The 23,251-nt window shown below is 33.9% G+C and overlaps 1 pseudogene; it reads left to right on the top strand.

Annotated features, from left to right (window-relative positions):
- The window catches only part of LOC127872549 (uncharacterized), a 37,758-nt pseudogene extending 14,774 nt beyond the window's left edge, over window positions 1-22,984 (top strand).
- Window positions 22,985-23,251: the final 267 nt, after the last annotated feature.

Raw genomic sequence — 23,251 nt, 5'->3', positions numbered from 1 at the left:
TTATGTCCTATCCTGATATAATTTGATAATAACTTTTGTATTTTATTTGTTTCAAAATTTACCTTTAAACATTTAACGCTGGATACAAGCCGGCGTTCCAACGGTTCAATCGTGACCTACCTTTAAATGTATTTCATTCCATGTCAGTTTGACTGTCTCGGAATCGTTATTTCCATGTGATCGTGTTTATGTGGTTGACTCCAGCATTATCATTAGACCAGACATGTCATAAAAGAATCTGTGTATTTAATTATGTTAATGCACGCATTGTAGACAAATAATACATTCGTAATGTGTTATTAACACAAACAGAATAGATACCATTTTTTTTAATTAATATAAATTATTCCACCTAGATTAGCATGATCACAATGATTCCATTAAACATCGAGTCAATTTGCTTTGTACGACAATGGGTGTTCGAATAACGCATGTATGAATATTGGAAATATGTATGGAAGATCTTCACTGGGCTGTTTACCAGGTATGCTTTTATTTTATGTTCTCATAGTATGTCTGTTTTCTATCTGTAAACATATGATCACACGACCTAATGAGAATATACGACACAAACGACTCGCACAACACCCCGCAATTGATGTGGGTGTTATTAAGCTTAAAAGGTAAATATTTGACGTTACCTGTGATTTAATTGTTATAAATGATTTGTTTTCACCAACACAACCTGATATCAACGCCGTATACATATTGTTGATGTAATTTTTAGTTTTTATTAATTGCGGTTTTACGGCAACTCAAAATGCACAGTTTTCGTTTATAAATAGTGATGTTGAAATGAATCATTCTCACTAGATTGTGTTATACGCAATATCCTTAAAAACAATAAGTAACATAACGGCCGGCAAGGTTTAAAAAAAGCGATTTCAAAAACTTAACTGTGTAAGCTGCATAACGAATATATCTTTAGTAGATGCACGTGATATTTACGTGCGAGTCAATAAACTATTGAATAATTGCACAACTCTGATCGAATAGGACTTCTATAAATTTAAGCAAAGCCATAGCATCAGGTCCCCAAATTTTTAATAAATAAAATGGCATGATTTATAAAACTTGGTTAAGGTCAACCATATAATAAGACTTTTGTTAATGTTAATATGTTACTATACAGATATTTGACACCGTAGACTAACGAGACAGATACAATAGTATACTTGCAATGCATTTTTCAATGGAATAAGATTTATTTTAACGCATATAAACGCAATGACGTGTGTATGATGCATAACGAATATATCTTAAGTACATCTTTTTCAATGGAATAAGATTTATTTTAACGCATATACACGCAATGACTTGTGTAAGATGCGATATTTTGCCAGTGATAAGTTGCGCGCGAGACGCGTTTTCCGCATGACGAAAACCCGTACTAAGCTGTTTTTCTATCGCATTATGCATGAATAATGTGCAGGCTTGATGGACAGATACACACGCACACACATACGCCGGAACCAATGTGGATTGCAGTATTTGGCTTATGTCATAATTTGGTCTTAGATTTTTCATAATAATCTTGACTCCAGAAAGCAGAACCTAATTGTTTTGCTCTAGCTCCAGCGAAAATGAAACTTGAAGCAGTTTTCTCTCGCTTGTAATGAACAAAAGGGATGTTCATAGTTAAGTTAAATGGCAACATTCACAGTAAGTGTCATAGTTTCAAAAAGCAGTGTATACATTATTTTAACACAAGCAAAGTAACACATTTAACTGTAAAAATGTTTTAGAAATTGGTTGATTAATGGACGATTATCAAATGAAAACAGTAAAATAGTAAAGCGTATGTAACGCTTTTCCTTGATAGGTATGGAACGAAAGTAGAAATTTAGGCAGTTCTTTTATATGTAGAGATGTAAAAATTGCATCGCAATTAACAAAGTGCGTACAATCTTTAAAGAAATCGTAACGTGCATTTACCACTTGACGATAATATTATGTTGATAACATTTGGCAGAACCAGTCTTCCATAGAATCATACGGAGGGAGGCGATATATAACGAGAATGCGAGAAACAACCTGACTGTTTACATCAGGTGTAAACAACGTGTCACTCCCCTACACGTTAAACAAATGTATTTATAGATATTTGTCATCTGAGCGACAGGTTTGAAACAGTCAGTGCATTGGGAAATGTGGTATTTGATTAAATGGTTTAAATAATATAGTGCATACTATTTTGTCAAATTATATGAATAATTCGTGATTCAATTTGTTTGAAGGTATGTTAACATTTTAATAGCTTTTTATTTTAACAATCATTTTAATTAAGAGGTCAGTTCACAAAGTTTTTAAAGTACGCGTGGATCAACTCTCGTTCGCCAATCAAGGTTTGGTATACTGTATTCATGTTTCCAAACGTATGTATAAATTGTGAGATCGATGTTGAAGCCTGTTAACTTTATACAAGTAAGGTTCAGAAGTTCTTACTGTATCACACTGTCTATATCGCATGAAGAAGTTGAGCGAATGTGTTTGTAAACACATTGGTTATGGGCAGTTATATTCCTGCCGGATGCGGTTTTAAGTCAAATAACTGTTAACTGGCATTACTAATTCAGATAAGTTGTGCGCTTCATTTTCCAACCAATACGGATACAAGACAAACACTATTTCACTATTTTGGGATGCTGTAAGGTTGCACTTAATTTCGTTGCTTTAAACTTCTTCAGTTTAAACTCAAGCGGAAAATGAATGTGGTTTAACACCTCCTGAACATCTTACGTGAAAGCATTTTTTTCGTTATCAAGATTGAAGATTGTTTTTTTGTTGTTTTTTATGTTTTCGGAAAACGTATTTAGTTCTTATCAATTTGCGTAATAAATTATTAAACAAATGTACTTTGGTATTCTACTTATGAATACTATATACAACTCAAGAAAAATGAACATGGAGTTTAACAGCATCAGTTTGAAATAGAAGACATCTTTACGAATGTTATTTTTTAATACATCACTTAAATATCACGACTGAATAGCTTGTGTACTCTGCCTTTTTAAGGCGCATCACCCAATGATGGTATGTGCAATGTGTATATGAGTAAAGATATCAATGTACGAAGTGTATGAAAAATACGTTTGTACAATTCACAAAAATAGCCATATATAATACGCCAAACGTAGCGTCAATAAAAAATGTCAAAATTATATTTCAAACTTTATGCAAACAAATAACGACATTTTCATAAAATTAAACAAACGTTTGTATACACCAATTCGACCAATCATACGTTGGAAATAATATGTGTCTTTATATTGACATTTTAACATCACGAAACATAAACAATTACAGTACATAAACGGACAAAAAAGATTTTCACATTAAAGAACAACTGAATACTTTTTTTCTTGATACGACATTGATGTAGTGATCTGACAATAAGTTGTGATTTATATATTTACAAACGAATTAATTTTGTTCAGGACCTCGAATGCAACGTGCCTTGGAACATAATGGGACTGATTTGTGTTGGTTTTAGTTCGGACATTTGCTAACGTGAGTCAGACTTGATGACAGATCAGGAAGACCTTCGCAACTCTGAAGTTTAAATCTTGCTTGAAAATCGAGCCGATGGCGATCGACGCCAGAATTTACAGTTGAGCATGCACGTCAGTAATACTTGTACAATTGAATTACCACCAAACAATCCTTTAGGAAGCGGTAAAAATATGATAAAAGACATGGCAGCTAATGAATCTCTTGATCTGATACAACCGATGTGTTCATCAACAGAGTTACCACACAATACAATTACAGCTGCTGGTGCAGACAAGAACATGAATGGCCCATCTGTTGTTGTGCCAGTTGACACATTCACGGACGATATGGTAAAGTGTGATCAAATAAATCAAAACTTAGATGTAATCGTGTGTGATGGGCACAGCAATACAAATTCGGAACAGTTTTTCAATACTCATGAGAAGCACAAAAAGGACGTTGAGGATGACGTTCGTAAGTGTTTGATGCAGCAAAAGCAACGAGGAACCTTCAATGACCCAACGGACTGGAGAATTCTAGAAAGATACCTACTAGCCGAAGCAACATTAAAGGCATTCGTGAAAATACATTACGGCTATGGCCCTGTCATGGTTGAGGATTTGAACCTGTTACAACACCAGATTGACCAAGTGTCTGTTTCTTGTTCGAACGTATATTTCCAGTTATGATGCTAACCGCGTTGATGTACGTCGCATGCAAATTATCAGGAACAGCGACTTTGGCGATTGTAATTTTGATTGTGTGTTGTCTTGCGTTTCAAATGTGCAAGTGTAGATGCTGCCGCTGTAGCTGCTTGCGGTGTTACATTCCCGAATGGTGGTATCGCTGGGCGAATGTATCGCGAGTCAAACGCGGCTGTGCCTATTTAACAATAACGGCGACATTGTCGTTACCAGTGGTGTTTGTGATGTTGGTTACCTTGGTGATATACAGTTTGCAATCATTTATTTTATGAAACTGCATCTCTCAACGGTGTACTGTCCTCTGTGTTTTATCGAATGAATTATTATAAACATTTTTATCTAAATTATTTGTTTGGAGTCTTTATTTGAATACATTTGTACCGGTAATTCGTGCGTTTTAAAATAGGGAAACACTTGCATTATACATGACACAAATGAAAATAAATAGTGTGCATTCCAAAACAATGTAATAAATTATTTATAAGTCTTAAGATTCAATAAGGTAAAGAAATATGAGATTTTCTAATACTGCAATCTGAAAGGTAATGCTCAGTAGTGTGTTCATGCATGGATATGAATTGCTTTACGGATAATGAAATTTATACTTTTTATCCCGATTGTTTGTGTCCTTGTACAGTTTATCATTTAATATATATACGATTTGCATATACTTCATGGTCGTGTACTTTTTTGTAGTGTGCATGCATTTATTTGGGATAAAAACTTTTGATTGGTACAGTGCAAGATCGTTACATGTCCAGTTCTGTTCATATTAAACTTTTTGTGTTTTGTTTTGGTAGCCAGGGATAGTCTTAACTAAATGATATTCTTAAAATGATAAAAGAATAAAGCATGCGTCTTCGCTTAACATTCTTGTACATTTCAGACGGTATTCATTGCACAAATTCAACGTTGTTTCTCATTGTTGTAGATGGTAACTACTGTCAGTGTCATTGCCGCTAAATAATACGTTGTTTGTTTTAAATTTGATTATGTTTTTTCGATGTCGATTCAAGCTGATGTTAACGATAAAGTTTAAATTATTTCCATAGTTAAAAAATAACATATAAACCAAACGTTTCACATTTATCTTTTTAAAGTGATTGCACTGTTAAATAACATCAAACCCGACCTATGTGACATGGTGGGGGTTGCCATTTATAAACTCCACTTATTTACCGCGAAGTATGAAATTAAACCATGTACAATACGTTTCGCCCTTATCTCTACTTGTAATTTCTTGTAATATTGTTTTGGTTTTGCATTTTCTTATGTTTCACTTCAAAAAACAGAGAAAAATACCGAAGACCAATGTTTTTGACACCTTTATAGGTGTGCTCATCGGTACGATTAAAGGGCTGTTTAATAAAATTGTGTTTCAGTAAATACGTTTTGTCATTATTTTTATTTGTAGTTTATTCTATTAAAAGTGTGTTGCTCTTGCATTTTCTTATATTTTACTTCATGAAACAGAACGAGAACTACCAAACATCAATGTTTGTCACACCTTTCAATGTTTGCGCATCGGTACGACAGATGTGCTCTTGCTAATAGGAGCCTTGTGTTGGGAAAATAAAGGTAAATGCATGTGCGTTAAGTGTCGTCCTAGATAAGTCTGTGTAGTCCGCACAGGCTTATTAGGGACGACACTTTTTGCCATAACGGGGCGTGAATACTCAAGTATAGATCATACGTATATCCTATTTTACCGTACATAATTTGACGTATTTAGTGACCATGCCCCTTTACAATTTTCATTATTTTGTAATAACGCATCATCTTATGTATATGCTACCTGAATTTAATTATATTGTAGACTATATTGATGACTCATGTAGCACGTCAATTAATGAAATGTTAAATAGATTTACTGAAGCCGTTCTCATTGTTGCTGAACCGTTTTATTTTCCTAAACATGTGTTTCCTAAAACTAATCTGAGTTTCCATGTAAATAGCTGTATAAAGAATGCAGACTAGTTCGATCACGAAGTTAAGTATGCACACACTTTGTACCATGACACTTTACGTGTTTTTAACTCAAGCAAACTAGTTATCAGCAGATAACGTTTATGTACAAGTAAGAGGTATTATAATTAATTTATCCCCAAGAAGAAAGCCTGTTGCTTAAAGCAGAAAATGTTGATCTTAAAAATTGAAGAAAATTTGAAGCAAAAGTATTTTGGCGATTTTTCAAATAAACAAATAATTCCTTAACAATAACATATCTAAGAAGAATGTATCACCCCCGGAAACCCGATATGCTGTTAAAAGTTGGATGTGCTAGGAAAAGTTGCCGATAGATTTCGATGAATTTCGGTAGGGTAAGTAAATCCAGTTCTATAATTGTTTAAAGGCATTTTTGAATTAAAATATATTTTGGTGTATGCAAAGGAGGTATTACCATGTATGTTAGAAAAATCCTGGTTATAATTATTCAGGATTTATTGAAATATGGCTATTTAAAGTCGACGATGCAGGGATTTGTCCCATATTTAGCACTTTATTTACAAATTTCTGTAAAGGTATGCCAGTGGAAAAGTTTGTGCACCGACAATTATAGTAACCAATGTCCCCGAGTAACATATCCGCCAGGGTTTCTTAAAAGAATCGTATTAATGGAAAAATTCGACTTTACATTCAACTTGTTGATGAAAAAATGATATGACACAGCTTTTAGTGTAGTGTTCATTTTTTCGAATGTAATTACGTGTACATGCAGTCACTTTATATAGATATGTGGCAGATGGCTATAAATCACGAAATGGCTATGTTGTTTACGCAAACAAACCACATCCGCGATGGTGAATCATGATACCCACAAAGTTGAATCATGTATGGTTTGCATACCAGATCAGCCAGACGTAACGATATTGCAGTTTTCATGATACAAAACATTACTCACGAAGGCAGCTTTTAATAGGGATGTGTTCAAAGATTTCGTATTTGTGAAAAATGTCATTAAAACAGTAACCTTCACATTATTTTGGGAAAGTACAAATAATTATCATAGCATGGTGAAATGTATGAAAAAACGCGATTTTATTAAACACATTCCATTTAAACTGTTGTAAAACAAATATTCCTTTGGCATCAATTTTTTATCAGTTTATGCACATTTCCACAAGGGACTGTTTTAACCAAACGTAGTAAATATTATCGATTTAGAATGTTGAACTGTTTAACCATGTCACGTTAAGAATACAAAACTGAATGCTCAATGACTAGCTGAAAAAGTTCTAACTACCTTCTGCAATTTATAAAATTAGTTGTAAATCAAATACTTTTCGGTTCATCAAACACAACAGTAAAGTTCATGTTTGTCAACAATTGGTTCATACCGGCCGACCAATTTATCGTTGAACCACATATTTTGCATTCTAAAATTAGATTTATGGTTTGCAGCATAATTAACAATTGTTGCGTATTACAGAAGCAAAGCTTACCTCAACGATTTATTGGATTTCCATGTCAATGGTAAGCGGTATATTATATTTGCAGCATTTCATTTACCGCGATCTTTTAGCTGACACAATTGTATGAAATAGATGTAATATGACCACAGCTAAGCTCGTTGTTTATTTCGAAAAAATAGATGCTACACATATAACATGCCGTGGAACGTTTCTGCTTGAATGTCGTCTTCAACCTCATTAAACGTATCGTGGTGATCACGGGGCGTTATATATACTGCCAACGTGTTTGTAGTAAATGTGTTTGTTTTCAGAGCAGTACTCTGTCCAGTATTTAGCCGTCCATGTATAGTGTAATTAATTGAGTTGTGTTATCTCTTCTGTAATAGCATACCGCCTATTCTTTCAAGAGCACTGGAGTGACTTTTAAGTTTTTTTAGCATAGCATTTTGTCAAGCTGTCTCATATTCTAATTGCAACATACATACTGCTTCCAATTAACAAAACTTTCCTCACAAGTTAACTCACAAATTAACAAGTTGTAAGTAAATTCTGTGTAATAGTAGTAGAAGTAACAATAGTAGTAATATAGTAGTATTAGTATTAGTAGTATTAGTATTATTATTATAAGTAGTAGTAGTAGTAGTAGTAGTAGTAGTAGTAGTAGTAGTAGTAGTAGTAGTAGTAGAAGTAGTAGTAAAAGTAGTCGTAGTAGTAGTAGTAGTCGTAGTAGTAGTAGTAGTAATAGTAGTAGTAGTAGTAGTAGTTGTAGCAGTAGTAGTAGTAGTAGTAGTAGTAGTAGTAGTAGTAATAGTAGTAGTAGTGGCAGTAGTTGTAGTTGTAGTAGTAGTAGAAGCAGTAGTAGTAGAAGTAGTAGTAGCAGTAGTAGTAGCAGTAGTAGTAGTAGTAGTAGTAGTAGTAGTAGTAGTAGTAGTAGTAGTAGTAGTAGTAGTAGTAGTAGTAGTAGTAGTAGTAGTAGTGGTGGTGGTGGTGGTGGTAGTAGTAGTAGTAGTAGTAGTAGTAGTAGTAGTAGAAGTAGTAGTAGTAGTAGTAGTAGTAGTAGTAGTAGTAGTAGTAGAAGTAGTAGAAGTAGTAATAGTCGTAGTAGTAGTAGTGGTAGTAGTAGTAGAAGGAGGAGGAGGAGGAGGAGAAGTAAAGTAGAAGTAGTAGAAGTAGTAGTAGAAGCAGTAGTAATACTAATAGGAGTAGACGTGGTAGTAGTAGTAGAACCAGTAGCAGTAACAGCAGCAGTTATGGTAGTAATAGAATAAATAAAAGAAGCAGAAGAAATAGACACAACACAAATGATATGTGTTCATGCAGCGGTTGCTGTTGTTCTTGTGGTTCCTTGGAATACTGAGTGTGTGTGATGGCCATCGCGTTGTTGCTCGTATTGTTTTATTTTGTTCGCACTGTTGCGTGCTGTTTCATGAGTTGGTTTGTTATTGACGTTGTTTTGCTGTGTTATTATAATTGCTCTTGAAGTAGTCTTATAAATTGTTTACTGTCATGGTTGTATTGCTATTCGAGAACTAGAGAGTTAGAAAGGTATCGTTCATTTTCGCGTTGGGGTTGAAGTAGACTAAACAATTTCGAATGAATAATTTAGTATTGTAAGAGATATAACTGTTATTGCGATCGCAGTTGTTATACCATTTAGCGAATAGTTATCTTTTTTTAGCGTTAATTAGTGTGCTTTTTTAAATGCGGTATTGTCTGCGGTACACATGGTCCATATTACTCAGAAATGTTGGGGACCTTCAGATACCATAGAAAGATGTGGCAGCCGATCGAAGCAGCTGCGTGTGAAATATGTACCATCACTAACGTGCTGGTATAAAATTACAATATAAACATAAAATTGTACCATTATGCTATTTCTCTATGACAAGTCACGATTTATAAAGTATATTAAATTGTGTACTGGCTTTATTAAAGTGATCTTGCCAACACAATGCAAGAGCAAAAACCATAGTGTTAATACTTTGCAGGAAAATTTCGTGGACGTTTATAAACATAATATTAATTTCGAACATGTTATGTTATAACCGAACTCTCCATAAGTTTAAGTAAGCATTTGTAGACTATCAGATATTACGTGGGCATTCTACCACCACTTGACGTGATTGGGAGCGGGCAAAACCGGGGTTTAGAAAAAACTGTGTGAAGACTTGCTCCCAGATAAAGACATGTTAATGCACTGACGCGGCTGATATCTTGACATGATATGAAAATAGAATAAGAAAACCATTTTGTTTGCTTTTATGTAACATTTCATATAATATAATTATAGAAAACATCAAACACTGTTTATATTTTCGTTTCCGGTATTCTTTTCTTTAAAGTTCACAAATCAATTATTGCATGCGCATATAGTTCGCAATACAAAAATGTTAACAATGAAAGAAAGAGAAACAGTTTGATTTGTATTTCCGATTACAAATACACTTTTCCAATTATTGTGAACACAAATATAGATCTGCTCGTGTCGGATGCAGTCTTTCAAAATTCATTACACATAGAACAAAGGATACAAAATGGCATGATAAAGTTGTAAAATATAAACACTCATGACATGTTTTATAAATTCACTCAACTTTTCCATAGTCGATAATCCGGAACTTATATTTGTATTATTACCATACAAATATTTTAAATCGACAATTTAGATCGTGACTCTTGTGTATTTGAATGGCTTAACTTAACTTTAGCGCGACCTTCTATTGAAGGCCATGTATTGCAAAAAGTACAGGACTGAAATTTAAATCAAATTTGATTCATCAGAAAACACTTTTCCTTCAATATGCTCAATGCGAAGTGCCTGTTACATTTTTGTATTAGAAAATCTAAATTAAGAAAACAATTTGTTTATATGTTGTACTCGAGTTATTGTATTTTTTAACACAATCAATTGAACATATATTTTGTTCATTTTCCGATCGATTATCGACATATTCGTTGTGTCATGAGTAAAAATAAAGAAAGTAACATTATATTAAACCAAAAGTTGTATTAAAAATGCTTTAGATGTTTATATATTCGTCATTCCGTTCAGTAGTAGTATACAATATAAGGCGTCATAAATTGATCCTTAAATTAGATTCGTGTTGCCATGTGGAAATTGCTATTTATATAATCAGATTGCTGATTCAAAAGTATAAATATATTTTTTAAACCCCATTTAAGCCTGGTTGTTTTGCCGCTTGACAACGCTCTGGTTATCAGTTGTATCAATATCCGACTTAGGCTCCTAATAACGCAAGAAAATGATTGTGCTTACATAACGTTAAATATTATCGAAAACAACATGCAGGTTTACAATACGCTATCCTCATTAAGAAAATACTGGTGTTATGCAGAAGGAACGCATACACATATGAAAATGACAATATGTGTGGACCAACAAATCATATGGCATACTTAAATTCGTCCATTTTAATACATAGTGTTATAATGGCATAATGGTTACTCCATTTATGAACGACGACAGGACTTTTCAAAGGATACGTACTTCCTCATAGTATTGTAAATACAAGGTATGCGTGTTTCTGTTTGTTCTGTATTTAGTTCTCTGTCTTGATTTTGTTTTGTTAGACAGTCAGTTACTTAACATGAATACAAAATCACGTGCTAAAATGAGGCTTTTCTCCAGCTGTTGCAACTACAGTTTAATTTAATTTTATATTTCTAACACTTTTTGAAGTGTTCTTAAAATGCACATATTTGCCAGGATATCACTGAACAAACAAAAAGACTTCACCCAACTTACATCCCTGTTGGTTATGTATTCACCACGTAATTTAATGATATTTGATTTCGATAAAAACTTTTCGAAAATATAAGTGCTATAATGTACTTTTCTATTTGTAATTTTGCATTGATTGTCACATTGCCAGTATTCTTCGAGGGAGGAACATGTTTTTTTCAACAATACTGTTCATGGAAAAAAACATCTACATAAATTAAATTAAATAAAACGATTATAAAAGGCGTTTCGGAATAATACCTGAGTTGTGAAAGTATGTTTTGACCAATGGGTGCGCACTCAAGTTGAAAGCAACATATTTTTGGAGTCATTTAAAATAGTTAATCTCAAGCAATAGCGTACACCGTCTCGTTTGCGAAATAAATAGATAACCGATAGACTACTATGTCCACATACAGGCGGATATTGTGATAGCTATATTGTGATAAACCAATAACATCATTTTATGGTCTTTATGTTTTATGAACGTGTCAAAATGTTCCATGATTTCATTGCTAGTCGCATATGTGTCCTCAGTAAAAATGACAACAGTTTTGAAGAAAACGTCACATTACCCAACTGATCAATACAATCAAGAGAAGACAAGTTTTTGACGCTATACTGTTTATAATATTGAATTGCATGGATACGAAACTAAGTTAACCCGCTACATAGATGAGCGTTATGCAGTTTATAGGTTTTGAAAAGAAAGGTGAAATAAAATGTCACAACAAATTGTACTACTAGTCTATGTCGTACATCAACGGTACATGTCGCAAATCCTCCATAATTACTATTTTCAAGTAAAAGTTGCATTGTAAGTGCAATGTGACCTATCCCGTTTCAGTATTTTATCGGGATGCACCTGATATGCCAGTTTTGAGATATTGATGTTTCCTTGTTTAAACGTGTTAACATAATATATAGTTTAGGTCAAAACAAAGCAAATGTACCCAGGCGTCGCTTCTTTATGTCCGTCGGTTCGTAATTACTCACGTCAACACGTAGGAACATTCCGAATTTGTGCATACTAAGCTACTCTTTCACTACTATATGGATATCGTAACGGTTACTCCCGTTTTTTTTTCTTTGGCAACCCCTAGCATTGCGATTTTAACACTTCTAGAAACGCATGTTTAATGCACAATGAAAACGGAGACGCCGAGCGTGTTTGTACTTATGTACGTGTCTACGTGCTGCATTTCGTGTAATCAGCTTAATTTACCTCTCGTTGAATTGATCAAAACCGTGATAGATTAACGACATTAGTTTATCATACACGAATGACTTTGTGTTTGCAACGCGTTACGGTCTATTGACTGTTTTCCTCTATAGTGATATAGTTGTATATACTCAACTCAAACGTATCTGCTTTGCAGATTTTGCTTATACTTTCAAAGCTAGATAGCCTTAACGTGAAAGTGACTACAAACGGAGGAACCTAAACCCTCTGTCTGTGTCCGTTTAGAGTAAATATCAAAATATTATTATGGTGGCAACTCTAATTGGTTGGTGAATTACTAAAAAGCTGGACAACTTCAATGTGAACATTATCAAAAAGGAAATAATTATATCTGCAACCTGTATTTTGAATGTATGGCCCATCATTTGCTTTCTTTCAAGTATTTATTATATATTTACAGGTCTCCGTGGCGAACTGGAAATGGTATCCGCCTAGCGACCGGGAGGTAACGTCTTCGATTCCCACTGTGGGAGCGTTCTTGAGATCTGCCCCCAAAACACCACGTAATGTTTTTAAGCCCATGAAACGGACTCGATAGCGTTTCAAATAAGCATGTGGCTTTCGATGCAAACGAGATTACACAAATAGGTTTAAACTTTTATATAGTTAGTTAATTGTTAGTCTGGAAACAATAATTGCGACTGTGTCTTTATTCAAACTGGTTTCTTTGTGGCATCAGTATATGTTACACGTCTTGTAAGTGATTGCCTTTAAACGTTATTATGTTCGTTCAATTACATTGAATACCTTGGGCCTTTATAGACACTACCAAATCCGTTTCATTGCAAGAACTTGTACTTAAATTGATTGAAAAGATCATTAGAACGCTCGGGATTAAACACGTACTATCCCTGCAACAACGCTTATCCCACGGGAAAGGCCGATCAAAACGCGGAACATCGAGGTCACGACGCGGACACCAAACCCGCTACACAATTGCTGAACCCCAAGTTCGCAGTGGGATCTGCTTTTATGTGTTGGTAAGACGTATTTAAATGTTCTGTTCAATTTAAATATACTTGTGAAATAATTGCTAGGTCAAAACCTATTAAGTTTATATTGATTGCACCAGCATACTAAAACTAGACCGCGAGTCCTTTGGGGCACCATATGGAAGATCAAGATGGACACGAACTAATGAATACAGTAAATACAAGTTGGCTTACTCTGCACAATCACCAACATCAACTGAACTAGTCAGTCAAGCTTCCACGCGGTATAATTTCCATTACTAATATACAGTCTAAGTTGTTTCAGCCATGCAATACCTCTGACAATTCCAAACACTACACTTAAAGCAGAATGACAATAATCAATGCAGTGCGTTTATATATTTTAGATATAACGCATCGAGACCATAGCATGACCGTATATAATAGCTGCATAGGACTTTAAAATTCCATGCCGATCGAAGTTGCTTGATATTTTTCATTTGAACCGACATATGAGCGTTTAGGCGGTGATGCATACAAATTGGAAATAAGTCTAATAATTATATAATCTTTAGGACATTTTTCTGGAAAGGTTGCTTTTTAACATGTATTCGCCATTAAATAGAAAAAATAATATATATTACCTTTAAACTTCATAATGTGGCTCATTTCTTCAATAAACCAATGTTTAAAGAATATTAAAACTTAGGCAATACAAATATGTTTTGCAGATTTGCCATACCTTTTAATCGTACAATGATTTCTTTTCTTTTAACTGCGTCCGAAATAATCAGTTTCCCCTAATCCGAATGTTTTTTGCCATGAAAACCTTTTTTATTTCTTTATTATTACTTTTTAGAACATTGACTATTTGTCTTTCGTTAAACATAGAAATGTACAAACTAGAAACATTAAGCTGCTTCGTCGGAGACTTAGCGAACATATAAGTTAGCCTGCTACCAATAGTTTTGCAAATTCATTGCAGTCGCTGCATCTGACTGTGAAGTATAGACCGTATGACGATGGGATTGGTGATATAGCGTAGAAAGAATGTTGATAAAAATAAATAAAGTAAAATGAGAAAGGATGCTGAATGTAGGTTATAAAGCTTTTATCTTTAATTGTTGTTCATAACTGTCGTTTTATTTCATTCACCGTAATGGCACACACTCATTTTAAGTATTAGTAAATTGTAGGTATTAACTTAAGCTTCGGTATTTAAAACTTTAAAATGAATGCACAAACTCATTTTAATTGTGACAACAAAAACAGATTTTTTTAATCATTTTGACCTCAATTAACATTCCCAGTGTGTACATATTATTCTTTACAGATTTGGGTATATTTGTTATGCTACTACTATTCTAAACAAATCATGTTCGATTTTGACATTTAATTTTTATATTGGCATAAAGTATATGTGTAACATTCTGATTTCGGAAATGATTTTGGTTGTATTTTTCCTTTACTAAAAGAACCGTTATAAAAAAGAACGATTACATAAAGCACCTATATTAAAACCGCAGATGAAAAACAACGAAGGCAAACATACGTATTTGTAATGGTGTCCAGATTAAAGTCACTAACATATGGGTCACAAAATATTTTTTTATAATACAATATGTTTATATTATATAGTTGTAGAACATCATCTTAATAATTCGTTTTTAACAGAAGATGCTTATGAATGGCGGTGTTTTGAAAATAAACAAACCAGTTGAACCGGACTATGAAAATGACTTTGATATTTTACTATTAAGACAATAAACAAATCCATTTAACTATCGCCACATTTGAACGATTTTAGGATTTGTTTTCCTCAAAACATGAACATTTTACGCTTCATATGTTTCAGACAGATTGTTTTAATTTCCAATTAAATCTCGATTGGAGCCTTTGAGGTGATAAATAAGTTTAATCTTAAGAACAGATCTCTTAAAAGGCAGCTGTATTGCTTATGCATTCTAAATCATGTGTTTTCTAAAGTATCTTGAAAGAATTTGCTTCTATTATGGTTTAAGAATCGAATATTAAGATGTGTAACACTTTGCGAAAATTAAATATATACATCTTAAAATCTTCGCGATCTTTGGAAATATTTGAGCATCGCCCTGTGAAAAGGGGGTTTAATGCATGTGCGTAAAGTGCCATTGCAGATTAGTATGCAGTCCGCACAGGCTTATCAGGACGACACTTTCCGCATAAACATGATTTTTGATAAGAAAATATTATGTTCATATGGAATATGGAATAAAAGCGGAAAGTGTTGACTGAACAGGTTAATCTTGGACACTTCTTAACACACATGCATTAAAAGCCGTACTCTCAGAGCGAGGTTCATATACTTGATATTTAAGTTCTTCGGTTCTACTTATGACAGCAATTAAAGAAATGTTGTAACGCTGTCATCCGTATGAGGTACACGTTTCAGTTCATGCAATTGCTCCAAATAATGTGACGCGCTCATCCGAATGAGGTAAAAGTTTCAGTACATGCAAATGCTCCAAAATGTTGTGACGCGCTCATCCGTATGAAGTAGAAGTTTCAGTTCATGCAGTTGCTCCCAAATCAGATTTCTCTCAATCTGCAACACTGGTTATCAATAACAATTAGCTAGTTAAGTAACAAGTCGCATGAAAATGCATAAAATACTGTCCAGCATTGAACAGTAAACCGTTTCTTGAAGAAGCATAAAGTATTTACTAATAACATTGATTTAACGGAACAAAAATAAGTTTTCATTAAAGTTCAGTAGTACGTTTTTAATAATGATTAGTATTCTGTGACAGCATATTGTTCAAGCATAAAGATAAATCATAAAAATAACATAGCTAGAATGTGGATACTGCCAACTTTAGTGAATTATCATGTGTCTACACATTAGACAAAACGATTGAATTCAATGGATTATGGAAATACCATATATAATTTATTCATACAGTGCGAGATCAAGGTAGCCGAAAATAAATTGTCAAAGGTAATAGACGTTTACTGCATTGATTTTATACAATACTATGCTATGTTGCGTAGTTTGGACCATTTTGAGTATTTTTTTATCTTACGCACACGGTTGTTTGACGTTGAACAAGTGGTAGGGTCATTCGGTAATATACATATTCATATTGGTAAAGCTGGGTGAATACACGTCGGTTTGCTCTCTTCTTGCATCACTGAAGTCAGCGCGTGACCACGGAGAATATGACACACCGTAATTAAACGTGAAATACAAATACATCTACGGAATCGAAGTAATGTAAAACTTGTTTTCAATATGAAATTGTGGACACTAATGCAGATACACAAAATCATAGTTTCAACACCATAGACTTATGTGTAATTTGTTCTCGATAGTAGCAAATATGGTGTGTAATATATTCTACAATGTTGCAACAATAAACTAGAAAACTGTCGCGTTGATTTACATGTTTAGTGCTGGAAGCGGGTTTTAAGTACAGTATCACAGACTTACCTTATCTACGGTTCTGTGCTGGAGAGCAGCTCTCATGTATTGTTTCTTGTAAAACGTACTTTTTTTTAGTTCTGTCCTGGATACCAACTTTCTTGACATTTAATGTACGACATACCAAATTACGGTATTGATAATAAAATAGAATGTACAAGAATTGGCAAGTTATAAAATGTCCGTACACAGGACTTCCCATAGCAATTTCATTTTAATATATATTACTTTGTGGCCTTTTATTTATTCCAACGCATAAAGAATGTTGCAATTTGTCACTATAAAAATGCATACTCTTGATAAGGTCTTAAAGTAGAACGCATGCATTTCTGATGTGAGTATGTGAATTTCATACGTAAAAGAAGACGAATATCGGAATATATGTATTCGAGTATTGTAGGAATTTTATAACAAAATTTTAAATTCGGAAAATAAAACAACAGCATGTGAGGGCCACAACTATTTGAAATTGACCAAGATATAAGGAAGTGAAACTATTCAAAATATTGCTTGTTTAATTATATAAAGAAAGCAAAACTTTGAAAAAAAGTTGTTATTTATTTAAATCCTCAACAGTTTTATTTTAAGCTTTTGGTAATACGAGCCTGTTAAACTTATTCGCATGTTTTGGAGAGCATATTACCATGTTCGTCGTGTCGCAATCAGCGGTCGATGTACAGGTTATGCCTATGTCGAAAATAGTTATTCCCCCATAAGTTCGTTTCCTCTATTTAAGGCCATACATATACGTTCGTTATACTCATTAAAAAGTAATGCATATAGTTAATATCTTACACATCGAATCAAACACACCACACAGGGCCATCCATTTTATTTAATATATATCGCCCAATTGGTGCCAAAAGGTACCATTTGCCATTAACTTTAAATGTCACATGGGACCTTTTTGCACCAATTGGGCGATATGAGAGAGAAGGATCAACTTATAACGTTCTTATAATCATTACTTATAACGATGCATAAACTTATGTCTACAATCAGCGTTATTACATTTATGTATCGGTTTATACCGAAACACTTCTATAGTTGTCAACATTTCAAATAGTTAATATACTTGCTTGCTTTGCACACCATTTCTTGTTTGGTGTAGCCTGCGTTAAATGTGCATGTTTTGGTTGAAGTTTCAGTGCATTCCGAGTTTATACAAACTAGTTACTTTAACACGTTTTAGCGTTCAATCTCAGTATATATAAACGGAACATAAAATCGAAGTTATAGCAAAGTTGGAATGCCAATATTGGCTTTTACATAGCAAGCAATATGGTCTTTGTCGTCAGACTCAAAATAAACAATTGTGTTAATTATTAAAAACACAGAGTTGCAGACGAAATTCACGAAAATAATTGTTATTGAGTTACGAACAAAAATGTGGGTTATTTGATGAGTCAAAATATCTGTATTACATACAATCAATATCAATACATTCCCCGTGACCTAGAATGAATTAGATAGTTTATGCACAAACATACGCTTATGTTTTAATGTTCTTTTAAAACGTATACCCAATTTCATTCTAATTGCTGTTGTGCATAAGTGATAAGAACATCGCGTTTTTATATAATGTTTTTAAACTATTTTATGTTATAACTATATAAAGAAAAGTTGCCCTCGGGACATTTTAGCATGCGTGCGAAAATCAGTTGTAGAAAAATAGTTATTATAGTTATAACGGACATGAAGTAGCGATATGAGCATGCAAATGATCGTTTACAGGGATATAACGCGATATTTTTAAACGAGAGTTTGTAACACACTCTTTTTCCAAATTATCACATCAACATAGTATTGTTACTTGATGCATCAATATTGTTTGAAAAGAGCGAATATGCATTGTTAACATAAAAGTATGTGCTAAGGGACACTATTGTCAATATGTCCATTTCGTATCGGACCCTCTTTAGTCTAAACAACGGTTCATATAGACGGTCGAATAATGTATTATACAAGTACTTCATTTGGAAATGGTCGACAATTTGTCCCCATGATTAAAGTTTGTATCAAGAACCTACAGTATACACGTTTGGCAGATATCGTTTTATCATTTCGTGTTAACGCGACATTCTGTCCAGGCATGTGATTAGTTTTAAATACGAACCAACTAACAACGCAAAGCTACTCGTTAAAATATTAATGGTCAAAGTATATTTGTATTTACTAGTTGCGAAATAACGTTCGTCAATTTTCGCGCGACCCTAATTATTGGTTGGAGCAAAAGCGTACGACTTGCCGTTGGGCGAAACTGAAAATGATTCAGGATCTTACGAAATGGTGTACAAGTCATTTTTTGCTCCTTAATTTAAAAAGCGAATACCCACGTTGAGTTGTTAAAGTAACATTACTACTTAAAATCAACAAAAAATTCGTACAATATTTCGTAAAATATAGCTAAATAATTAAAAACCATTGTTCTTTATGGCAATTGCCAAAATTTCAACGCCATATGTGGTCTGGTAAAATAGATGTATGTGGATACAAATTGCTCGTTTTAATAATGGTTTTAACATGGTACCATTTTAGTGTTCTTGTGTCGTATGAATAGATATATTCGTATGAAATTAGCATGGAATTTATTGTGTCCACAAATAAATAAAAACGAGCATTTTGTATCTACAAAAATCTATGTAATCATACCAAATCTACCGTTGAAATTGTGGCTATTGCTATAAGGAACACTGAATGTTTAGGTTTTAATTTTATTTTAGGAAATTTTCGCTGATTTTGAGCGTTATAGGGACTTTAATAAAGAATTCAATAATATATTTCTTCATTTTATCGTTGAAGGAACATGTATTTCTGATGTTTTTTTCATGAACATTGTCGGCATTTTAATATAAGGTTTATTTACTGAATGTTCAAACACGTTTTCAATTTTAAGTAATAGCAAACAGTTGCATATCAATGGAAATTTTATACGCAAATGACTCATAATTGTTAATATAATATATCTTATACAATATATATTAAACTTTACTGATTGACACCGCAAGTCGCAGTCTGCTTTGTGCGAAATTCAATTTCTTTAAAATATAAGACAGCAACATAACAAACACCGAATTGAAAAGGGCTTGTTGTATGTGTTAAAGTGTTAAACAGTTCCAAAACTATATAGTTGAGCGAGACATACAATATCATGATTGCTCTTCTATTTGAATTTTGTTTTATTGTTTTATTCAATAATGAGATAATGTCTTACCGGCTTCATTACTCCACCAAAACAAAATCACCAAGATAATTGCGGGAGCAACCAGCGTGGAACAAAACTAAAATATGTAAACAAGAAATACGTTTAAAATTCCACTAACGGCAAACTTATACTTTGTTTTTTAATTAAGGAATTTTGCATGCCTTGGTTTAGTTTCCTTTTAAAACTAAAAAGATCAGACATATCTGCTTCTCAGAATGTTGATAAAACAGATTATGTTTTGCATAAATTATTTGTGTCAGGACCTTCTTTCAGTCAATAAAAGGCTTACTTCTAAACCTTCAGAAGATAAATATCATAATGAATGTTACAAAGGTTTATATACTTTTTAAGGAATTCTTAAATACTATTTGTATAGGTCTTATCCCTGTTATTCGTTAAACCTGTTTCAAATTTAAAAGTACATTTGCGACCATTTTGTGAACATTTCAAGGTTGTTTTTCTAAAGACAGTTGTAGTTGCCATTTGTTAAACAACTTATTCTGATTTCGGGTCATCTTCCGAAAACATAGCATCTTTAACAAAATAAAAGGATGAACAGTGTGTATGGCGTTTTACACACACCTAGTGCAGGTTTATAAACAAAGGGGCAAAAAAGCATGTGGCTTAAGTGGTTTAATCTTTCTGGTCCAAACGTAAACGATCGCACATAAGGTTTCACGTAATGAGTCTCATGTTTCATTAAATTGTATAATAACGCATCAGAATACGTGTATAGATGATATAATGCTAAGGGTGGCAGAGCGCTGGACGCTCAATCCATTTCGTCACATTTACTATTACTTGATGCGTGGCAGATGATTTAATATGTTTCAAGGTCCAAACTAGCGGAATTTTCGCATTGAAAATCGTTTTGTAAGCAACGTATGCAACGACAATTCTCGCTTAATTTAGCTGACAAGTTTAAGATGCAAACGTATCAACAAATCGCGAAGTGTTTTGTGAAAATGAGCAAACATAACTTATGTGATACTTTACATAATACAATATATACAAAAACATATTGACACAACAAGTATAATGTTTGGACCAGTACAATTAAAATTCAAGTAAAACAATATTTTGCATACAATACGAACGTTTCGGCGTTCCTTATAAAAAAGGTATAGAATAAAAAGATGACTGATGCTTATTATTCTTTACTCATTTAAACGCTGTTATATGTACAAAAGTGTATCTGATAATAATTGTAAGCAATTAAGTCAGCATTACAGAAATTCGCATTGGATGTTTCAGGTCTGGAAACAAAAAGTACAATTATCATTAAACGTCAGTTCCTGCCAAATAAACACATATGATACGATGACTTCCACCTTCGTTCCAGGGGGATTGGAGCATTATTTAGACGGTATCCCTATATTAACTATTAACCTTTAGCTGTAAACATGGCGTGCGATAAAATAATAAAACATCGATAACTAAAGCGAGTTTATTGTTGTTATTTTGTGTCATTTCTGACAAGTTAATATTGTTTTGACATTTCCAAAATAGGGAAAAGTTAAACATTCGATCAGACGTTGTACTTAAAAATGCATATAAACATCATCATTTGCAAAACAAACAGTTAATGATTTAGCAAATATTAATGTAAACATCACTATACCCATTGTCACAAAAATTAGAAGAATATTAATGTAAATACCATGTTTATGTTGTTCGAAATCGCAGTCCGTTTCAACGGGTCTTGGATCTACAAGAAGTACTGACTGCTACAAATATTGTTTTGTGATAGGACCACTGTCAGTTGCTAACTGCGTCATACACAACGTAATGGTTACAAATGGTTTAATGCCAAATTAAAGAATGGAAGGTGTGACTTATCAAATAGTCTAGTGGGCGTGATGATACGCTTCCGGCAAGAGAATGTGGTCATAATCGCAGATATAGCAGATTTATTTCACCAGGTGTGCGTACGTAAACAAGCCTTGATGCTGATCGCTTTCTATGGTGGCCAAGTGTTGACATGACAAAATCCCCAAAGACATACTACATGCAATTTCACCTGTCGCCGAGCTGCGCGGCATATGCGTTAAAACGAACTACATAAGACAACGCTGAAATGTATGATGAAGAAGTGATATCAGAAATTTCTATGTCGATGACTGTTTGAAGTCCGTAGGATCAGAAGAGGCAGCTGTTTAACTTGCTATATAGTTGCAGCCCCTTATGAAACGTGGCGGCTTCCGGTTTGCCAAGTGGCTTAGCAACAGTAGGAAGGTTCTCGATGCTATACCGGAAACGGAACGCGTCAAACTTGACCTCGGGGAATCTCTACCAAACGATCGAGCGTTGGGCGTTTTATGGAACGTAAATGATGATACGATTAATTTCAAGGTGAAATTAAAGTACAAGTCTGTCAAAAGATGACGTATGCTTTAGATAGTAAGTTCGATATACGACCCTCTTGGATTGGTTTCTCCGGTCACGTTGAGAGCAAAGGCAATTGTACAGGACTATACAGAGAAAAGATCGTCTGGGATGATGTCACGCCGCAGATATCCGGAAACGAGTGACAGCGGTGACTTTCAAGCCAACAACACTGGGAAACTAAAAGATGCGCTAATCCATGTCTTCGGTGACGGTTCCGAGTTGGACTACGGCGCATGCGCATACCTGCGTTTAGCAGACGAACACGACTGTGTTTCATATTTCCTTGTCCTCGGTAAAGCACGACTGGCTCCTATTAAGCAGATGTCAATTGACGCCAAAGATACAGATGGGCTTCAGAAATGGTTTAATTGCCCTGCGTTTCTGCGTCGTGATCCGTCATCATGACACAGTGCACGACTTGAGCGGCTATGACGTTGAGGTTGAGAGAGAAGCTGTCATCAGCCATACATCGACTGTATAAGAATGTATACATTGACTGTTCACTACTCAAACTGGACAAAGTTACAGCGGGCTATTGCATGGCTATTAAGGTTCAAGTCATATTGCAGAAAACGCTACCTAAACCATAACGTAGAAGTAAGCACTTCTGACTTAAATGTAATATATGTCAGTAATGCCACACGTACAATACTACAGTATGTGCATAGAACA

The sequence above is a fragment of the Dreissena polymorpha genome, chromosome 3 (assembly GCF_020536995.1).
Source record: "Dreissena polymorpha isolate Duluth1 chromosome 3, UMN_Dpol_1.0, whole genome shotgun sequence".
Lineage (NCBI taxonomy): Eukaryota > Metazoa > Mollusca > Bivalvia > Myida > Dreissenidae > Dreissena > Dreissena polymorpha.
The sequence above is the reverse complement of the archived record's forward strand: the minus strand, read 5'-3'. Positions and strand labels throughout refer to the sequence as shown.